General features: G+C 41.5%; 1 long non-coding RNA gene across 3 annotated transcripts in view; it reads right to left on the reverse strand.

The window, feature by feature from the left end:
* LOC127143039 (uncharacterized) overlaps positions 1 to 18664 on the reverse strand; it is a 43303-nt gene that overhangs the window by 14083 nt on the left and 10556 nt on the right. Inside the window, exons 1-2 of one of the 3 annotated variants that reach the window (XR_007814204.1) lie at positions 1012 to 1643; positions 132 to 420 (exon numbers count right to left, since the gene is read on the reverse strand). This is a non-coding gene — a long non-coding RNA (uncharacterized LOC127143039). Of the gene's footprint in view, positions 1 to 131; positions 1644 to 18664 lie in introns of those variants that run through there. The other 2 variants (XR_007814203.1, XR_007814202.1) reach the window with 2 other exon arrangements.

The raw sequence follows: 18664 nt of genomic DNA on the forward strand, positions 1-18664 counted from the left end.
GATTACTTCTACATTATTTTTATATTGCAAATTACATCTATTATTTCATTTTTTCGATATACTGAATACTGAACATAAAGAATGTCAGTGCTCTGTATTGGACAGTTTATGTAAAGCTGTTTGTGAATTACCTGGAGGCCTTTGTCCTCTGTCTCTGAGATTATGGACGATGTCTCTGAGATCATAGACCGTGTCTCTGTGATCATCGGCAATGTCTCTCTGATTGCGGGCGATCCTGTCGAATTGGGGACCCCGCCACCACTGATTCTTACGCAGGTCTCTGTGAGTCATGGACAACGCCTCTCTCATCTTTGACAACGTCTCTGATTGTGGACAGTGTCTCCCTCATCCTCAACGTCTCTCCGATCATGGACGTCGTCTCTGCAATCGTGGATGATGTCTTGGACGAAGTGATGACACCTGGAGGAAATCAAAGAGAAACATACAAATGAAAATTATCAATATACTACTACCTATTCCTCATCAACAGTTAAACCATGAAAACACAGATAAATATTTAACATTATAGCTCTTAATAAAACAGATATGTAAAATAAAATGTTGCTCTCCATGTGTAACTTTTACACCATACACCCGAACACATCGCCCTGGATTCATACTTTTATTTTTCAAGCCTTAAATGTTTAGAAAACATATCGTTGGCTGAGTAAAAGGCGTGTATAAGGTTTACTAAACAGTCTGACATGCTGAGGAGAACCATCATATTTTTAAACAGAAAGCACATAACAGCTGTGCGGGGTTTCCACAATGAGATCGATATATGAACTACGAGAACAACTGGTAAAAGTCAAATGCCGTTGCTCAGTCTCGCTGCGGGAAGTGTGTACGACTTGACTGCAGTCGTTTCCCAGCAGTCAGCGACAGTTTATGTTTGACCATCAAGTCAGGCGCAGCCAGCCGCAGTTGATCTCGAACGCACCGAGAAGGCTAATGCTAACGCTCGCCGCTAAAGCATATGCTAACGCTAGCTAGTTCACTCCTTAGCCTCACCTTCGCGCCGCATGTGTCTTCAGCGTCCAGTCCCACTCGTGTTCGACAAAAAAGCAGCTTCAAAGCTTGTTTTGGCATCCAGGCTTCTTCGCTAATTACGTTTTTTCACATTATGACAAACCGAGGTGACGGTTCAAACCTTGGTTTTAATCTGTTTCCCCATTTCGTTTCTTCGCCTCTCTATGCTCCTCCCCGAAGGTCATGACCGGTGACGGTGCCAATTGACCACCTGACTCTGTTCCGCCCAGTCTATGGTTCCGCCTAGCAACTGCCTCTGATTGCTCTTAAAATACAACTGTGGCAAAAAAAAGTTCTATCACATAGACGTTCTCTCATTGTACATTATCAATATATATCTTTTATAGTTACTCAAGCTGCTGCTGCAAGGTGTACTTTGACAATCCAGTGTACAATTTGCCTATTTACCTGGTCAACACTTAATTTCAACAAGCATTTTGACAAATAAAAGCTGGGTAAAAGTTTGCTGTTACCTTGAGAATTCCTAATCCAAAAAGGAAATGTCTTATGGCACATGGCTGTTTAAGTCGACATCCCTTGTTGGCTGTGTGGGGCTGCATATGCATTTTCACAGAGGCAGAAATCCTCCAACATAGGTATTTTTTTATTTTTATTTATTTATTTTTTGTCTTATCAACTTTTGCATCAGCTGTAACATATATTAAATGCATGGAGACTGGCAATATTGATGTTTGACCCACTGGAGATACACAGTATATGGCATGATGCAGGCTTCAACCAGTGTTGTGTAACACAGTAAGTGTGACAGGCTGGAAGTATGTGAAGTGCCAGGCTGGGGCTCCTTCCCCTCTCATTTACAGTAGGTTGTGTGAGAATATGCAGAATGCAGGTCCAGGCCTACAGCTGCTTATTTATTATGGAGCAGCCACAGCCGTAGACAGGAGTAAGAGCAGCAGCCAGGAGGAGTGGTCCTCTAGTGGCATGGCCCGGGGGCCAACAGAGTGTCTGACAAAAGCATAAACATGGGGGACCTCCAAACCCACAGGGTTGCACCACTGCCAAACACCACCCACCATACTTACCACTACCATCATACACATTACATTCACCACCATTCAAAAACCCCACTTTTCCACCAACAGTTTGTTTTAGAAACGAACATTTTGGGCAGCAGGAACCTGACACGGCCTATGTTATGATTTTGTTGTCATATACTAATTAAACATAACAGGAACTGGTGCAGTATTGGCCCTTGTGAAACACTGAGGACGATGGACAGCAAAGAGATCAAGTTAGTCAGGGCAAGTTTAGTAAGTCCAATCAAACCTTACATGTCAGCAACAGACTTTTAAAACATACACACTCTGCATGATCACGCCAATGTACACTAGACAGAGCATAAGCACTGTACTTCTAAAATTCATGTTTTGGCTTTGAACATCTATGTTTGCCTATTTTAGTAATGTCTGAGTTTACTGAATTTACTGAAAATGAATGGATACTAGCATCTGAACTGGTCCCTGGAGCTGTTTGTACTGATACGATAACTCAAGAGTCATATTCGAGGAGGGATGTGGGGTCATTGAGTGTCTTATCACTCTTAACAGTTCCTGTGACTGTCATTGGTGTGTGGGTGGACAGCCAGAAGCCTGCAACTTCTCTTTATTTAGCGCACACTGGTGTTTCCAGAGTCGAGCCCTGCACAAACTCAGACAGCTTTTCATCCACCATAGAGCCTGTCTCTGCTTCAGTCAGAGAAGCGGCTTCCACCCCCTCCTTCCCCCTATCACTTCCGGAGAGAGAAAGGGAGATGTCTCAGCTGGACCAAGATCAAAAGAAAAGGAAAAGAGAAGCGGAAGATCTTTGACGGGTTCTGAACTTCTCTTGAGGAATCACTTCAAAGGACAGACCTGCAAAGATAGCTGTGAAAGGCAACTCTTGACCAAAGTTCTCTACCTTAAAGAGAGATTCTCTCAGCATCTATGTGCCTTAATTTGTTTTTCAAGGGTTTTTATCCAGAAACAGACTTTACTGGATCTGCTTATATACTCTTAAAGTTGTCATTGGTTCACATTCTGACCTATTTTTCTTTACTCTAGATTAATTTAGATGACTAGAAGCCAAGGCATACTGAAACAGTATGCACTACAATGAAAAAAGATCCTGTCAAAATAAATTTTTGCCCTCTAAGAGCCACCACACTGTGTGCAGGAGAATCCCACTTGTCAGTCACGTCATATGTTTGGACGTTTGTGTTATTCCTCTCCTACTCTGGTGGCCTGGTCACGCTTTAACAATGGCTGAGGGCTGACTGACTCTAAGACACACAAACTTATGCAGTGGAATGTGTCTCATGTTGTGGAGGGTTTCCTACGGTGAGCTAGCAGGCTGAGAGGTGTTACGTTATTTAATTACATACAGCTAACAACTCCCGTCTGCCTACAGGGCCACCCCTCGTCTTCATCTGGTTTAATATGGTTACCTTTGCAGAGAAAATATGAATATGAGCTTTTGTTTGCATAACTTTAATTAGCCCTTAATTAATATTGTCATCTCAAGACCAGGCCTCAAATCAGGCTGGCAAATTAAGGAGACAGTGTGTGTGGAATGCGGCTCCATTTCAACACAAACTGAAGTGAGAGACGGCGGGCAGAGAAGGTGAAATCCTCTCATTATGAGAACAAAATGAAATAGATCCCAGCTTCACGCGTGCTATTGCTAACATGACAAGACAACATCTGTTTTGGTTGGGTCTCCAGGCTCAGACTCCAGACAAAATTATGTTTTATTTAGGAACTAATATTTCCTCCTCAGTGATGTTGAAGATGGAGAGGAGGTTTTGTATTGCAGAAATTGAAACCGTTACTTGTTGAAATTGAGCGTTACCTTGGTGATGGCCTTGTCTTTGTCATTATAGAATTTACTGGAAACTGAAACCATATCCTACTGAGGGAAATCAGTATTTGCTTGTTGGAGAAATACCACTGTACCTTTGCTCCTTTGCAATTATCCCATCCTCCGCTGAATGGATAGGAAATGTATACATGCATAGTGTGCTGGAGCAGCAGTGGGAAAGAAAGACAGCGTAAACTCCAGTAAATGTCGAGTGTGTAAATAACTCCTGTGCTTGATTTTGGGTCGATGGCGTCTTGCTGCCACCTCACATTCTCATTTCCAGACACACAAAACCAGAAGTAGTCTCCAGGGCTGAGTGAACACCACATGAAGGCCGTCTTTGTCCTCTGTGGCTCCGGTACCGTAGCTTACTAACACACTGCAGCCCTGGCCTGCAAACAGCAGTGTGTCACCCAGGAGGTGTCAGCGCAAACGTGCCGGTGACTCTGACATCAGACTGTTTTTTTACCACCATGTTTGTATTTTCTTGTGTGCTTGCGTGTACATGGTTCTTTGTGTTGACTGGTTTGGATGTAGATTGTCGGCCTTGTTTGGTTTTGGCTCTACGGGCTGTGTGGAAGCATGGGAGTCACTTATGGGTTTGCCCTGCTATTAGATCACTTCAGAAAGGCAAGGTAGTATTGTATTTATGAAGCCAGCATGACATTCTCTGCCACTGACACTCACCCTACCTAGAGCTATAAACAGACTCCAGAGAAGGCCACCTCCTATAATTATTTGCTCACTTGACACTGAGCGAACAGAGAGGTTTCTTTCTCCAAGCCAAGTGGTTTACATTTGCATGAACACAAGCATGTAGACATGGAGATTTGTGTATTTGTATGCCAAATTGTGGCTCTCACACACATGCATACACTCACACCCACAACCTTACCATACTTGCTGCTAGAATCATTATTTCCTAAGGTGTATGTTGTCTTAGTGTTTTTACTATTTCAGTCCTGCCAGTGTCATGCCTCTATAAAGCTGTCAGTGTCACTGTTGGCCCCTGAAAGTCTGCTGGTCTAAATCCCTCTAAAGGTAACAGACCTGTGTTTTTGTGGACCTGTTTATCAGCTCAGGTGAACTGTCACCTTGCTGGGTCACCTAAGCGCTGTAGGCATGTTAACACTGTATGTCTTAGCAGTCTTATAACCTGTATTGACTCACATAAGCTGCAGCTTAGATAGCTTGTTTAACATGATGATTGCACAGTTATTGTCCACAGGTAACACAAAGCCACAAAGCAGTGAGACAAACTTGAATTCTAAGACAAATGTAATGTACATTTATAGGTAACAATTATGGAAATGCTGTTATTTTGCTAAAAGTATAAATTAACATACCCACCTACTGTCAGCAGATATCTAAAATTTCCCACCTTGTTTTGGAGCTTGTAATAGACACAGACTGTACCACATTCTATCGCCCATGTCTCAGTTTGGCATGTAGACATAAGGCTGGTGGGAACCACTTTTTCCAGAAGTCACATGACATGTTTCCAGACGATTGGCAATGCCAAACCAAACGGTCAACCTGCATACAGTCTACGCAGTACATGCAGCTGGTTTAGGTCCAAAACATTCTGGGAATGGGTCCACCAGAGGTGGTGTGTGAGTGTGTGTGTGTTTGTGTGTGTAACTATCTGTGTGTGGTGTAGCCTGTGTGCGGACATGTGCGTGCGTGCCTGTCATAATGAGTATGTCTGTACCATGCCAACTTCCAGTGCCCACATCCACCTATCCAGCTAGGCTGTAGTGCAGTACACATGTCCCATCTGGGCCAATCCAAATAGCTGCTTACCCTCCTATTCTCCCACAGCCTCAGAGCCGCACCAGCAGACAGCAGACAGGCACGCTCCACCTCTTAGAAAAACCAGAGGCCAGATACCACAGCACACCTTGCTCACAGTACATAGCAGTTTACCACAATATGCCACAGTGTGCTGGAAGCCTCATTGGAGTACCTTGGCCATTTGGTGGAAGGTTTTATTTAAAAGGGGGAAAAAAGTAACACAAGTGCATTTTTTTGTTTCTGTTTTCACCATGGGTAATACAAATGGAAACTGAACCCCTTGCTGTTGCAGCTTTTGCAACAGGTTATCATGGACCACAGTTCTACCACAAACCACAGTTCATTATCACAATTTAAGAGGGTTCAAAACAAAACAAAGCAAGCAAAGAGAATAAACAAACATAATTTGATGGACATGGGACACCTTCTAGAATTGCGTGTCAACAGGACCACTAAACATTTGAAACATACAGGCCTACAACATGAAGTACAGGATGAAGTTGGAAAGGTATCCTGGATTCATGAGTCAATTGGTTCCCTATCTATGGAGCACATCTTTCTAGCAGAGCCTGTTTTTTTTGTTCATTTGGTCATTATTTTGGACACCGTGTGTACTGAAACTGTTACTTGGGAGAAATCTCCAAATATCAGTGGAAACCAGTAGCACGCAGTTGAAGAGGTCAAGAGTTTGAAGGGTTCTTTCCCCAGTTATGGGGGTGCACAGGACAACTCTGGCCTCCCCAGAGAGAGCACCAAACACCTGACCTTCCCACAACATTCAGTGGGAGTTCAGATTGTAAGGATTTATGAGAGAAGGTGAGAGGCTCTGGCATGGGCTCTGCCCCATGACCGACCCTCAGGGGTCCTGCTCTCCCTTGTGTGTTGACAGTGTTACTGCGCATGTGGACCCCTGAAAGATTGGGTGTGCTTTTTTTCCCAATTGTTCTGACCCCTATAACCTGTGGCCTGGCTACCAATAGGCTTTTCCGTTTAGAATATCTCACCCTTAAATGGATCTCTCAGGTATTGGGGGCCTCTCAACGTGTGCCTCCAGTGGGCTACAGGAGCCCCAGGACTGGGTTCATTAACTCTGCATTGATTGCTTGAGCTTTGAAAACGTCCGGCAACGGCAGGTATAATATGACTCTATGAAAATGCATTGGGAGTCCCCGAGGACTAATTATGGCACAGACAAGTAGGTTTGTAAAGGTTTAATGTGCCTTGTATAAAATCCACATTTCTCCAGTTTGAATTATGAGAAGTCCTGTTTGAGTAACAATTGCTATTAACCTCCATCTGATCATAACAAGGAGGTGTTTATTTTGCATTACCTCTAACTTCTCGTCATTCGACAAAGGAAGATAAAATTTCCCTTGTTTGGCACAAAATACAGAACCTTTAAAAAAAACAAAACAATGACAAGGCCTTTAAAACATGTTTTGCAGGCAAATGCTTGCCTGTCTACACACATACTTTTTACCATTACCATTTTCTATTGACCACTAGAGGATCCTGGTCAGAACTTAAGGTTTCCAGTTGTATTTTGGGAGCAGTTCCCTGTTTAATGCTGTGTCAGGCCTGTCCAAGCTACTGCCTGTGGAAACTGGCCTAGGTGTGATTGATGAAGGCCCTAATGTTGCGGGCCGTCCCAGGTGAGCGGGCCCTCAGAAGTGTAGTGCTTCAGGGTGCTGTGCGATAACATTGGAGCTGTCCTCCCTGCCACCATCCTGCCAGGAGCCTCATTCATCATAAGTATGGGATACTGCTCACCTCACAGCAGGGCTTGAATGTGAGTCGACCCACTTTCTGAGGGTGTTAGGGAGGAAACACAGGAATGGCACTCCCAATATGACTCAGCTTTCAAAGGAGCATTCAGTTTTTTAACATAATCAGGATTCAGTGACATTTAAGACTTTTGAATTAATGAGTAATATTTTTAAAAAGACACACTTACTCTTTTAAGGTCTCCTGAAATTATGTCATGTTGGTCTTTGTAACAATCTCCTCATGCAACTTCCCTAAAACTCAAATTGCTCTAAACTTAACAAACTGATCAGAGCAGCTGAGATTCCCGTCTACAGGAGAGTATTAAGGTATCCTAAGCTAACCAAGTTGAGGTGAGCTAGGTCCTGCCATCCCACTCTCCATTCCTCCAGACTTTTTTTTATTTTTTTCAACAAGAGAAAGCAGTCTGGTTTCCAGGTCCTGATGGGCTTTCTGGCAGATGAGACTGAAACTCTCACTGAGCACCTCTGTTCTCATCTGCTCATGGAGAAGCAGGAATTTACTGTGACCACCCGATTGTTTTTGATATGTCTTGACCAGTTTACCCAAGGTATTCCCATGCAGCAATTATTGTGTGAATAGACTTATTATAGGTTGAAAGCTACTGCAGGTCAAAGAAACACCACAGGCAACATACAGAGTCCCCTGTTGCTTCAGAAATGCACCTTTTGGCTCTGATATATCATTGAGAGATGCACGTTCCAAATGCTTTTTGCAAACTGCTTAAATATCATTGACTAATTTAAGTGTTTGCAACTGCTGAAATATCTGTAATCAGTTTATTTAAATGTGGCTATTTAACATTTACCCCTTGTAAAACACTTTAGTGTGATTTTAACAACACATATGATAGTTTAAGAGTTAGTTCTTGCATTAACTGTGCAATTCCTTTTACAGTATAAGGCATCAGAAACCAGAATTCAGTCATTAGCTAATACTTGATAGCACACTATAACTTAATTGTATTTGCATTAAATTATTATTTACACACAACTATCATTTATGTAGAATATTCATAATAATCTAATTAATCTTGAAGGAGAATGAGAATGACCCAACGACAGATGATGGATGCAGATGATTACAATGGATGTTTTCTAGTGATTCTAAAACATATGCTCCACTCAAGCTCAAAATGAAAAATCCCATTTGACTTTTGTAATGTAGCAGACTCTTGTTTTAAGGTTTAATGTTGTCCCGTAAAAATCACCAAAAGTTTTAATTAAAGCCTTAACGTATTTCCTTCTTTGTCAGAGCATTTGATTATATTCACAATGAATCCAGCATAATAATTCAACTTTTTAATGCTGTCAGTTGACTGTTAATGGTGTATCAGCATCAACATCTAAACCAATGTGATGACACAAAATACAAAAGACCAAGGGAAATTAGGTGGAATGAACATTTAAGAAAAATATCAACAGTATCTTTAATACAAAATTAATAACTCAATACCCTGTACCCTTATAGTTTACCCTTTCTCCATTATAATATATGGTCCTCCATATACAATGAGATGGCTGTTGGTTGTTGAAATATGTGTTGATCTTGGTGATGTATTTGGTTGCCGCAGCCCTTTATAAGCACAGGACACATGTTTCATGTTCCTCCCATTTAATTAGGCCAGACTGGAAAAACTGACCACACTCCTTGTTTTTTTGGTGTAGGCCTGTGGAAAGGTGTGTGGTGGGCCTGAAAAATTAATACATGCATGGCATCTCTCTACCTGCAAGATTTATAACCAAGTATGTTGGACACACCACAGTGGTCAGACTTTTAAAAAGCATGTAAAACAAGGCTTAATTTCAACATCTGACATTTGGTTACTAAGCCAGTTACCACCAATAAACAAACACACTCCTTTTCTTTAACTGTTTGAAAGGTCTTGAAAATGAACCAAAATATTCTCTGTGGTGAATGCTCAGGTTTGAATGAGGCATTTAATGTTTAACCACCATCTACATTTCACCAGGACTATGCCTAAATTTGTTCTAAAATTACTAACAGAACAGATATTCACAGAATATGTCCAAATAAGTGGGTGACTGTATCATATGGTTGTCATCAGTTTAGTGCCATAGTAGACAGAGTAAGCACTGGTGGTATCAGCAGTTTACATTTACAGTACAAATGTGTGTTTTCAGGATAGATTTCAGAAGGAAAAAGACACATGACATGACACATGACACATGACAGTTAGGCATAAGGGATGGACTACACAGGTAGATAATGGAAAGACGAGTCACTGAAGCTACAGTGTGTGACATGCACAGATGTTTGTCAGAAACACATAGAGAATCAGATCTTCAGAAAGAAAGTCCGTAATATTGTCAAATGAGTCAACATTTGCAACGCAATACCTGAGCAGAGTTCCAGTAAAAACAGAGATGGGCTGGGTTTCCCGTCTTGGAACCGCTTCTTTTTTCTATTAAAAGAAATGGTAAGAATAAGCCCTTTTATGAGGCCCTTTCTCCTTGTTTGTTTTCCCTAGAAATTCAATGAAAGTCAGGTTGTTTGAGCAAACAAAAAAGGCAGTAGAAGTGGAAAATAGCAGTCTCTGGTAAACAAAAAGAAATGGGACAGCAGGGAAGATGCTGTCCTGAGTCATTCCTGTCTGTACAGTGATGAACACTGTTTTTTTCTGTTTCTCACTTTCTCCAGGTTGTTCAGAGTCATCAGCTGATGGAAATTCATGAGTGTAACTCCTCTCACTTTCTTCAAACTCTAGTTGAGGCTAGTGCTCGCAGTTTATCAGCCACTGCAAATCCAATTACTCTCTGGCAAGTAATACTGATGTACAACAGATCGCAACAGAACTTTTGCTCTGTAATATTAATCTGACAAAAGCAGCAACAGGTTTCAGATGGATGTTCTTTTGCTAGCCGTAAACATGAATGTATGTGTACTAGCTTAAATACTGTACTGTATGTCCTATGGGTTCCTTTCCGACACGAGGGGCAACGTAACTAATTTGACAGATACAGCGGGGTCCAAAAGTCTGAGGCCACTTACTTAATACTTTTGTGAATACAGTTTTCTCATTACTGTGCCAGTTCATTTTTACCCTTTGGACTAACTATTATTTATGGTGTCTCATCTTTTTCCAGTTCATAATCATTATAGTCTTTAAATGTCCCATCTAACACTTCTCATGTTTTCAGTAAGAACTGTTACCTGCTGTCCTCAACCTTTATTGGGAATGTGTTTAGCACACTGCATAGCTGTGCACTTATGCATAGATAAGACAGAAGGTCAGGATGAAAAATACAAACTTGAGTTGATTATTTTTGATCCTAAACCGATTCTTCTGAGTTCATAGGTCTTATAACATTGCTGTTTTGATGTTGCATGGCCATAATTATAATCCATGAAGAGACATATGTATTGAATTTCCTTAAATAGAGACGGCATAGGAAAGCATTTGCCAGCTATGTCCACCAAGTACAAATGTTTATTTTAAAAGTGATGTTTGAATATTGTTTTATTTCCATATACTGGTAGACTTGGCTCAGCAGGTCAGTCTGTCTCTGAGACATGTTTGAATCGGGAACCTGGATTCAATTGGTAGATATACTCTAGGAATCTATACTTGGACAATGTGAGTAAAGGGAAAGCCGTGATAAGAGAATCTGTGTCACCGTATCCAAGTAAAATAAGCGAAGGACCGGCACACTTTATTTTTGAACATGACCATGGAATATCAGGCCAGCCCAGTGGAAAAATACCACAGGTAAAATCAAATCCAGGGGCGTCACTTTTTGGGAAAGTTTAGGGAAATTTAAGTTTACTTTTCATTATGTTTATACAGGATTGTGTTTCGTGTGCAATAAAACACCTTTTGGGGTACTCCAATAAAATATGAAATTCTTGAATGTCTTTTGCAAAGTCTGCTGGCTCCACTAAAATTCTGACTCAATGGAAGATTGTACAGCTGGACTAAGGATTTTAAATCAAACTGCTACTGCTGATCAGCTGTGGGACATCAAACCAGAAATCAGATTGTAGTGACTGAAATGTTTTTCTTTAGTGTTTTTAATAAATGCTGATGTTTTATCTTTATATGATTGCAAGTAGAAAAAGAATAAATTCAGCAGCAATCTAACATTAGAGCAATAGTTAAGCCAGTCATGATACTGATAAATCAAAAATATGTTGAACCTTGATCTAAATGGGGCAATCAAAATACTAGGTCTACAGAAGCTTCTGAAATCAATCAGTCAATCAGCTTGGTAAAAGCCTGAAAGTGTGACTAACGTGAGTTATAAAAGTAGTCTTGTGTCTGGACGCCATGGGAGGGACAATTTTCAAGTCCTTCTTAAGTAAATACTACATATGCAGTGGGTATTAGGCTCCATCACAATCCCTGGTTATTTGGCAGGCTGTTGCTAATGGAAGCATGGTCTTGAGTGGACGTCACAAGCACAGGGCTGAACAAAGAGGCCCTTTCTGTGGGCCAGAAGGTGCTGAAAGGCAGGGTGAGGGTGGCAGGCCTGTATGGAGCACCACTATCATGCTGGGCGTCATATACTAAAGCTCATAGACAAAGGTGAGGCATGTTATCCACACACCAGTGCCTGAGACCTCTGCTGTGGGGTCAGATCAGTTAGCAAATACTGTTGCATGACAAGTGAAGATGATGAGATGAAGGGCAACAGTCATAATTGATATAATTTGCAGTGATGATATGTATCTAAAATCTCATTAAACTTATTTACAGTCAAACATGAGAAGTAGTGAGGAAGGCACAAAAAAGAAGCACACTGCCCAGTTTCCTGGATTGAATGATGGGATCCAAAAGTAGACACGGCAAAGCTTCATACTTCATTGATTCTCTGTGCCACAGTGCTTTTGCATCATATAACATAATTCAGACCACATGTGCCCACACATGCCCTCTTGCATAGGAAGAGGTGAATGTCAGAGACAGTTAGCAGGCAGCATAAAACACAGTCCTTCAAAAACACTTTTGTTGGGTTCCTCCAGTTTAACAATTGGGAGAAAAAGAGGGTGAGATGACTCACTGTCAGAAACTGATTCACTACCCAGTCATAGTATACTCAGCTGCTGAGCTCGTATAACACCGTTGCCTTGTATCTGCAAAGCATCGATTCATAAACATGAATCATGAAGAAATTAATGATACAGCCTCTATAGAAAAATAATCAGAAGCATGTCCCTCCCACCCCACTGTCATTGTTTTTCCAGTTTCCATAAGCCTACATTGGATGTTCTCTTTATCAGTTTAATAATTTCCTCAGCCAAGCACAAAATCTTCAAATTGAGTTGACTTAATGCCTAAATTGATTATTAGTCCTTCATTCAAGAGGATTTCTTCAATGAAACATCAACACAAATAAACCTGTAACCTGTATAATCCATCTGCTGCTTTTAGCACCAAACTGATCTAAAAAAGAGGAGAGCTTGTTGAAAACTGCTGCAATACAAATAGAGTCCCAATACTCAAAAACAGCAGTTTTATTTCAAAAAGAGAAACCCAAAGGTTTTTTACCACTGTGCATGTAAAACACATAAATCATCATGTACCATGACCTTTCCTTGACCTTTCCCATAACCTGATTAACCCCAGTAACTGGAGTACAATGTGCACATAAACATGCCCACTTTCATAATTACTGTTATTATTTAACAACAGGTGGTATACTTCTTTCTAATTACTCTCTGTAGCAGTTGCATGCGTGTCAATGAGAGGCAGAGCAATGGGTGGCCATACAGTATGGCACGAACCTGAAGCTGTGAACAGGGAGGGCTGAGCACGCTAACCAAAGGAAACCCTCAGGGCCACGCGACAGGACCCGTGGAGCCACTCGAGCGATCTCCCTAGCCACCACATACAGTCTGCCTTTTACCTCCTTGTGTGGACACAAAGGGGAACTTATCCGATTCCCCCGCCCTCTCTCTTCGCCCCCCTCCTCCATCCCTACCCCCCCTCCCCTGCCCTTCATAATGAGACGGAGTCGGGTCCTGCCACTGCATAATAAAAACCTGCCTCCATTGCCAAACAATCACAGCAGGCCAGGAAGGAGAGATCATCTCAAATCAATCCAACCAAAAAGTGGATGGGTGACCTGATAAAGGCATATGAAAGAGAGCAAAGCAGAGCAAAAACGGGGTGACTTTCAAATATTAGTTATATAGATATTTCATATTAAAAGAGAGCAGTTAGAACTATTAAATACCCTGTGGCCATGTCACACACGAGAGCCATTCTTGAAATACAGCCCTGACTGGCAGTTACTTCTCTAATCTCAGACGTGCACTCACACCTAAAGTCTGAAATCCATCTCCCTCATTGTGTCTGAGCCCCACCAGCCACGTGTGCTGGATCTGTCACCAGTAGAGAACACTGTAAAATGTTACGTTTCCTCTGGCAGGGCATTTACAACACAGGGGCACGCAGGCCACACACATGCTCCTAGAGATCCAGCGATGAGAGTAAATAAACCAGGGGAGCCATCCCTGACACCATGTGTGGCTACATACAGTGCAGACTGGTGGGAAAACAAAGTTGGGTCAAGCATGATTACCTCCTCACCTTTTCTCAGGATGCAATGTTACAGTTGTGTGTAGTGGACCAAAAAGTTTGATCTAATGACCTCCCTGTTAGGTCATAATTGAGCTTGACCAAAATAATATTAGAAATCTTATTTTTAATATTAACAATCTAAAAAAAATATTTTGACATATTTTTTCCTCCATAAGTTCCATCACCATTGGGTGGCCCTATGGTGTGTGCGACACTCTACAACTGACCCACAATCAATCACAGAAAACACAGCTGCAACAATCAAATCTATGGGATTCATCAACAGACATGCCAAAACAGCAAGACCAGCAGTCACCGTACTAGAAGCCCCTCTCCTCTGAAGCTGCTTTTCAGCACTTCATTTACAGCCAGGTGTACCTCACTGATGACTGATCAGGTAGCACTTCAACAGAGCTACAGAGGAGGCAGGAGAGGAAAAGGACAAAAAGGCACCAAAGACACATACAGACGTAACTGTATTTTTACACTGCAAGTCTAATTTAACAGCAGTGATTGTGTGCTGGGCTCTGAGTGCTGCCTAGACACATGTATTACCTACAGTCAGTACTGTACCTGAATGCATCCTGTGTAGGCATGGCATAACTCAAAAAACTGAAGATATGTATTGTAATCTTTAAGTGAGAGGATGTTTTTTTTTTCAGGAAGAAGAAATCTGACAGACCTGTACAGTTATAAATACAAGGGCCTACAGGCTCCTTGGAGCCACAAGCTGTTTGTCTGATGTATTTATGACTTGGCTAATGTTAGTATTACAAGTGTTTCCATAATCCTTTGCTATGCGATCAGATGTGCAACAAGGACCATTAGATTTATCTAGCAAACAATGCAATGGAAAAATATCATGTATCATCTTGGACTGCTCTGGACTCTCAGCCTGACAGCTAGCTCGGACCCTAATGTCATTATCTTTAGGAGGTACTCAAGTAAGTGCCAATCAAGACAGATTGTTTATCCAAGAAAATCCTGTAAACACACACCCGAGTTCAGTCCCTCTGCAGGTTCTCAGTGAATGTCACAAGGTGCCGAGAGGCATTCACCTTACAGTAATCCAGAGCAAAGCAAGCCATCGTCACCTGGATTGAGAGTGACAATACTGACATTTCAACAGGTATACACTCTGACACACACATGCATAATCTATATTCCTAAGCAGGATTTGCCTCCAAATTGCTCCATTGCCTGTGGTCCCTCTGTTTGTTGTCGTCCACTGCGGCTCACGGACTTTAAATAAACACGGCTTTGATAAGCCAGGGGCCAGACAGTAACCTCTGACCCATAGCAATTCCGATCGGGGTCCCGGAGCATGAGGTTCACCAGGTGACACAAGCATAGCTCTAAATTAGCAGCCCCTTTCCTACAGAGGGAGGTTTATAAACACTGCGAGTGGATGAGGGAGTGCTGGTAGGAAATTGACTTTGTCCAGAGTGTGTTGACCAGGAGGAGAGCAGAGGTTAAGAGGCACAGGGCCCAAAGGAGGCTTGGGATGTTAGCATGATTTTCCTATCCCAATGGACATCATTATCAAAATTTTTAAATCTTTTATTTATTATCATTCAAATCATTTCAACAAACTGTGTCACGTTGCTGTATTATAAACTTAATTTGGTTTCCGATTCTTTTATGCACCACCTTCCTACTCTCACTGAGCTTATTCCTCCTCTCCTTCAAAGTGTGTATATATACAGTATACACACTTTTCAAAACCAAAACAGTTTCCCAACACGTCTCATGATACATTCAGGAAAATAACTTTATATTGTATAAATATTTCCCTCTGCAGAATAAGGGTCCTTGGCTTATTTGTAGTGGACGTGGCCGTAGGTGCAGCCAGCCAGTGGCAGTCTGAGGCCTCTTTGTAGGCTGTCGAACATGCACCAAACCACAAATTATCATTGGAGCAGGACAAGCCTCCTGCACCATAACCAGGCCCACCCTTGTCCCTGCCTCCCCAAAAGCTTGGGATTTATGGCATGTGTCCAAATAAACATGTCTGAACATTGTGGCAGAGAGAAGCCGTGACTCAGAGAATCAGATCTCACACCTGTATGAGCGACGTGCGCTGCTGCTATGACCATGTACTTTGCCAAATAAATCTTTTAAATTGAATGAATGCATGCATGCTTGATGTTCACTATCTCTCCTTGGCCCCATGCCTCTTGTTTGTATGGTCACTACTCTCTTGAGCTTTCCATTCCTGTTGCAACTTCCAGTTCTCACCATGTCCTTGCTTAATTCAGTTTTAAAAAAATGTCATGGTAAATGAGGTGTGCTGTTAAGTAAACATTGCTTAGAAATGTTTACTTTTGTCTCTGTATAATTTCTGGACTGTACAGTAGTCACACTTATGCAGGTAGACTGCTGAGTGAAAATCTTTCCAGTGGTTCTTCGTCATTTGTAACCATCTACCAGGGTGGGATTGCTCATTTCAATATTCCCTCGCCTGTTGAAGAAATTAGGGGGCATTTCTACATCTACTGTGAAATAGAAGTGTTTTTGCAAGTTTTTTACAGACTATTAATAACAGGATGTCGGAGGGTACTTGGTGTATTAATTACTGTTCATATATTTATGCAGTTGATGGTTTACAGAGCAGTAACTTTGGATGTTCTTAGAAGGAAAAAAAACATTGAAAAAGACATATAAGCAAACACAAAGGAGATGGGGGGCCAAGCACTGAAGATTTACAGTAATAAATATCTCTTTACAAACTTCCTCAAGAGAAACAGCATTTCACTGTAAGGAATATGCATGTTTTAATGTATATGAGCCCAAAACACAGTACAGTATTGTGTTTGGGGTCTGCCTGTGGACCTTTATGCTTCAACTATGAAAATAAAATGACAGATTTTAATACATTCAAATAAAAAAAACTTGTACAGCATCTGCTTCAAACTGTGGGAAATGTGCTCCCATCCTTTTTATGATGTTTTTTTTCTACCATGCTGTTGGATGAGAGTTCAGCTTTATGCTGTAGGTAGTATTAGCCTATGCTACACACCAGCCAGCGCTAAGATTCTGCTATTGGCATGCCGTGTTGATGACATCAGTAATTTGTCACTCTGCAGACACACTGTGATTTATGGCTTTTCCCATACAGCAAAACGTGCCCTTGGTGTTTCTTTATTACATTTAAAACCTATTACTGTAAAATAGGGAGATTACAGCATAATACATGCTTGGAAAAGAGCTACAGGTTGAGCAAATATAGGGTGTTTTGTACTAATAAAGTAGCTGGGTTATGGGTAAATGTTTATATTATTTTACAGCTTGCCTTGAGGAGGGGAAAGATTTCCATTAATAACCGGAGTGATGAATGTGAGTAATTACCTTGTATTGTGAGCAATATACTTCACCCCCTAAAGCTTCACACTTTTATTATTTGGATTTCCCACTCATAGACTAATGTTAAAAAAAATGTTAGTATTTTTCATGCAGTTCACACCCTGTTGTTTTTCAGTTTGAGCTTTTGTATTGTGGTCAATTTTCTGACTGCAAATTTGATGATGGATGATAACTGTTTAATTTTGATTTAAGGAATAATGATTTTCATTTAGTTACATTTTAATTTATAACAGGTGTGTGACAGCAGTTTATACCAGACCACCAGGAGATCAACTTGCCCCTCCCTTCCTTAGATGGATGCTTCTGTGTGATGAGAGATGCACAAAAAGCCAGGATGAGGTAAAATGATGTTCCTTTGATATTAAATGGACCATTTAAGATCTGTAATTACCCAAACTGGCACCAGGGGACTTTGAGCACAGATGGGCTACCTTCTTGCCAGGCAATAGGCAGTTTTTGTATATTTGCCCAGTGAGTGATTTGCAGAAAGACGTGCTTGTAAAGGCCACCGGGATTGCTCTCTGAGGGCGCTTTCGGTGCTGACATGTCATGTCCATCAACTCCAGCATGGCTGTCAGCACAGAGCACCCCATCCCTGCCAGTCAGCTCTCTGAGGCTGCATGCTCATATGTTACAGTATGAGTGGAGAGGACCAAGAGAGAGGGAGCCATAGGGCAAACAAAGATGCCTTTTAGCTGATGATGATGGTGACACACACTCAGTTTGATTGCATTTAAGTAAAGTGCTGAAGGATCATCACCACCAGGGATATAAATTAAATAAATGCTGTACGCTGGTACATGTGGATCCTGCTTGAGGATGTTTATGTGAGGATACTGATTATTTATGTGTTGGCATGTTTCTGCGTTAAGGATGTCCTGTCAGTAAACAACAAAGCAAAAATAATCTGTGGGGTGTAAGTCATATTAATAACATCCTTTTAAAAGGATGTAAAAAATCACCACCACGGCATTTCAAAATACAACTATGTCTACTTTTTTTCTTCCTTTTAGTAAGAAAAGTCCATAACATGGTAGGAGCCCTGGAAGTGGAGACCTATAAAAGTGCTGATAGGAAGAATGAGTTGTGCTGTTGTCAGCACCAAACTGATGAGAGTCGAGGGAGCGTCAGTGTTGATGCTGAAGGGGTTAATGTCAGCTCTGAGGGCAGGAGGCAGTCTTTACTGGGAGTCCCATCACTGTGGCCAGCCTAGGCGCTGTTAAAAGTGTTCATTAATCATAGTTCTAATTTGTTTATACACCACTGTGCTGACACAGACTGAATATTATGGTG

Source organism: Lates calcarifer, linkage group LG11, assembly GCF_001640805.2.
Source record: "Lates calcarifer isolate ASB-BC8 linkage group LG11, TLL_Latcal_v3, whole genome shotgun sequence".
Lineage (NCBI taxonomy): Eukaryota > Metazoa > Chordata > Actinopteri > Centropomidae > Lates > Lates calcarifer.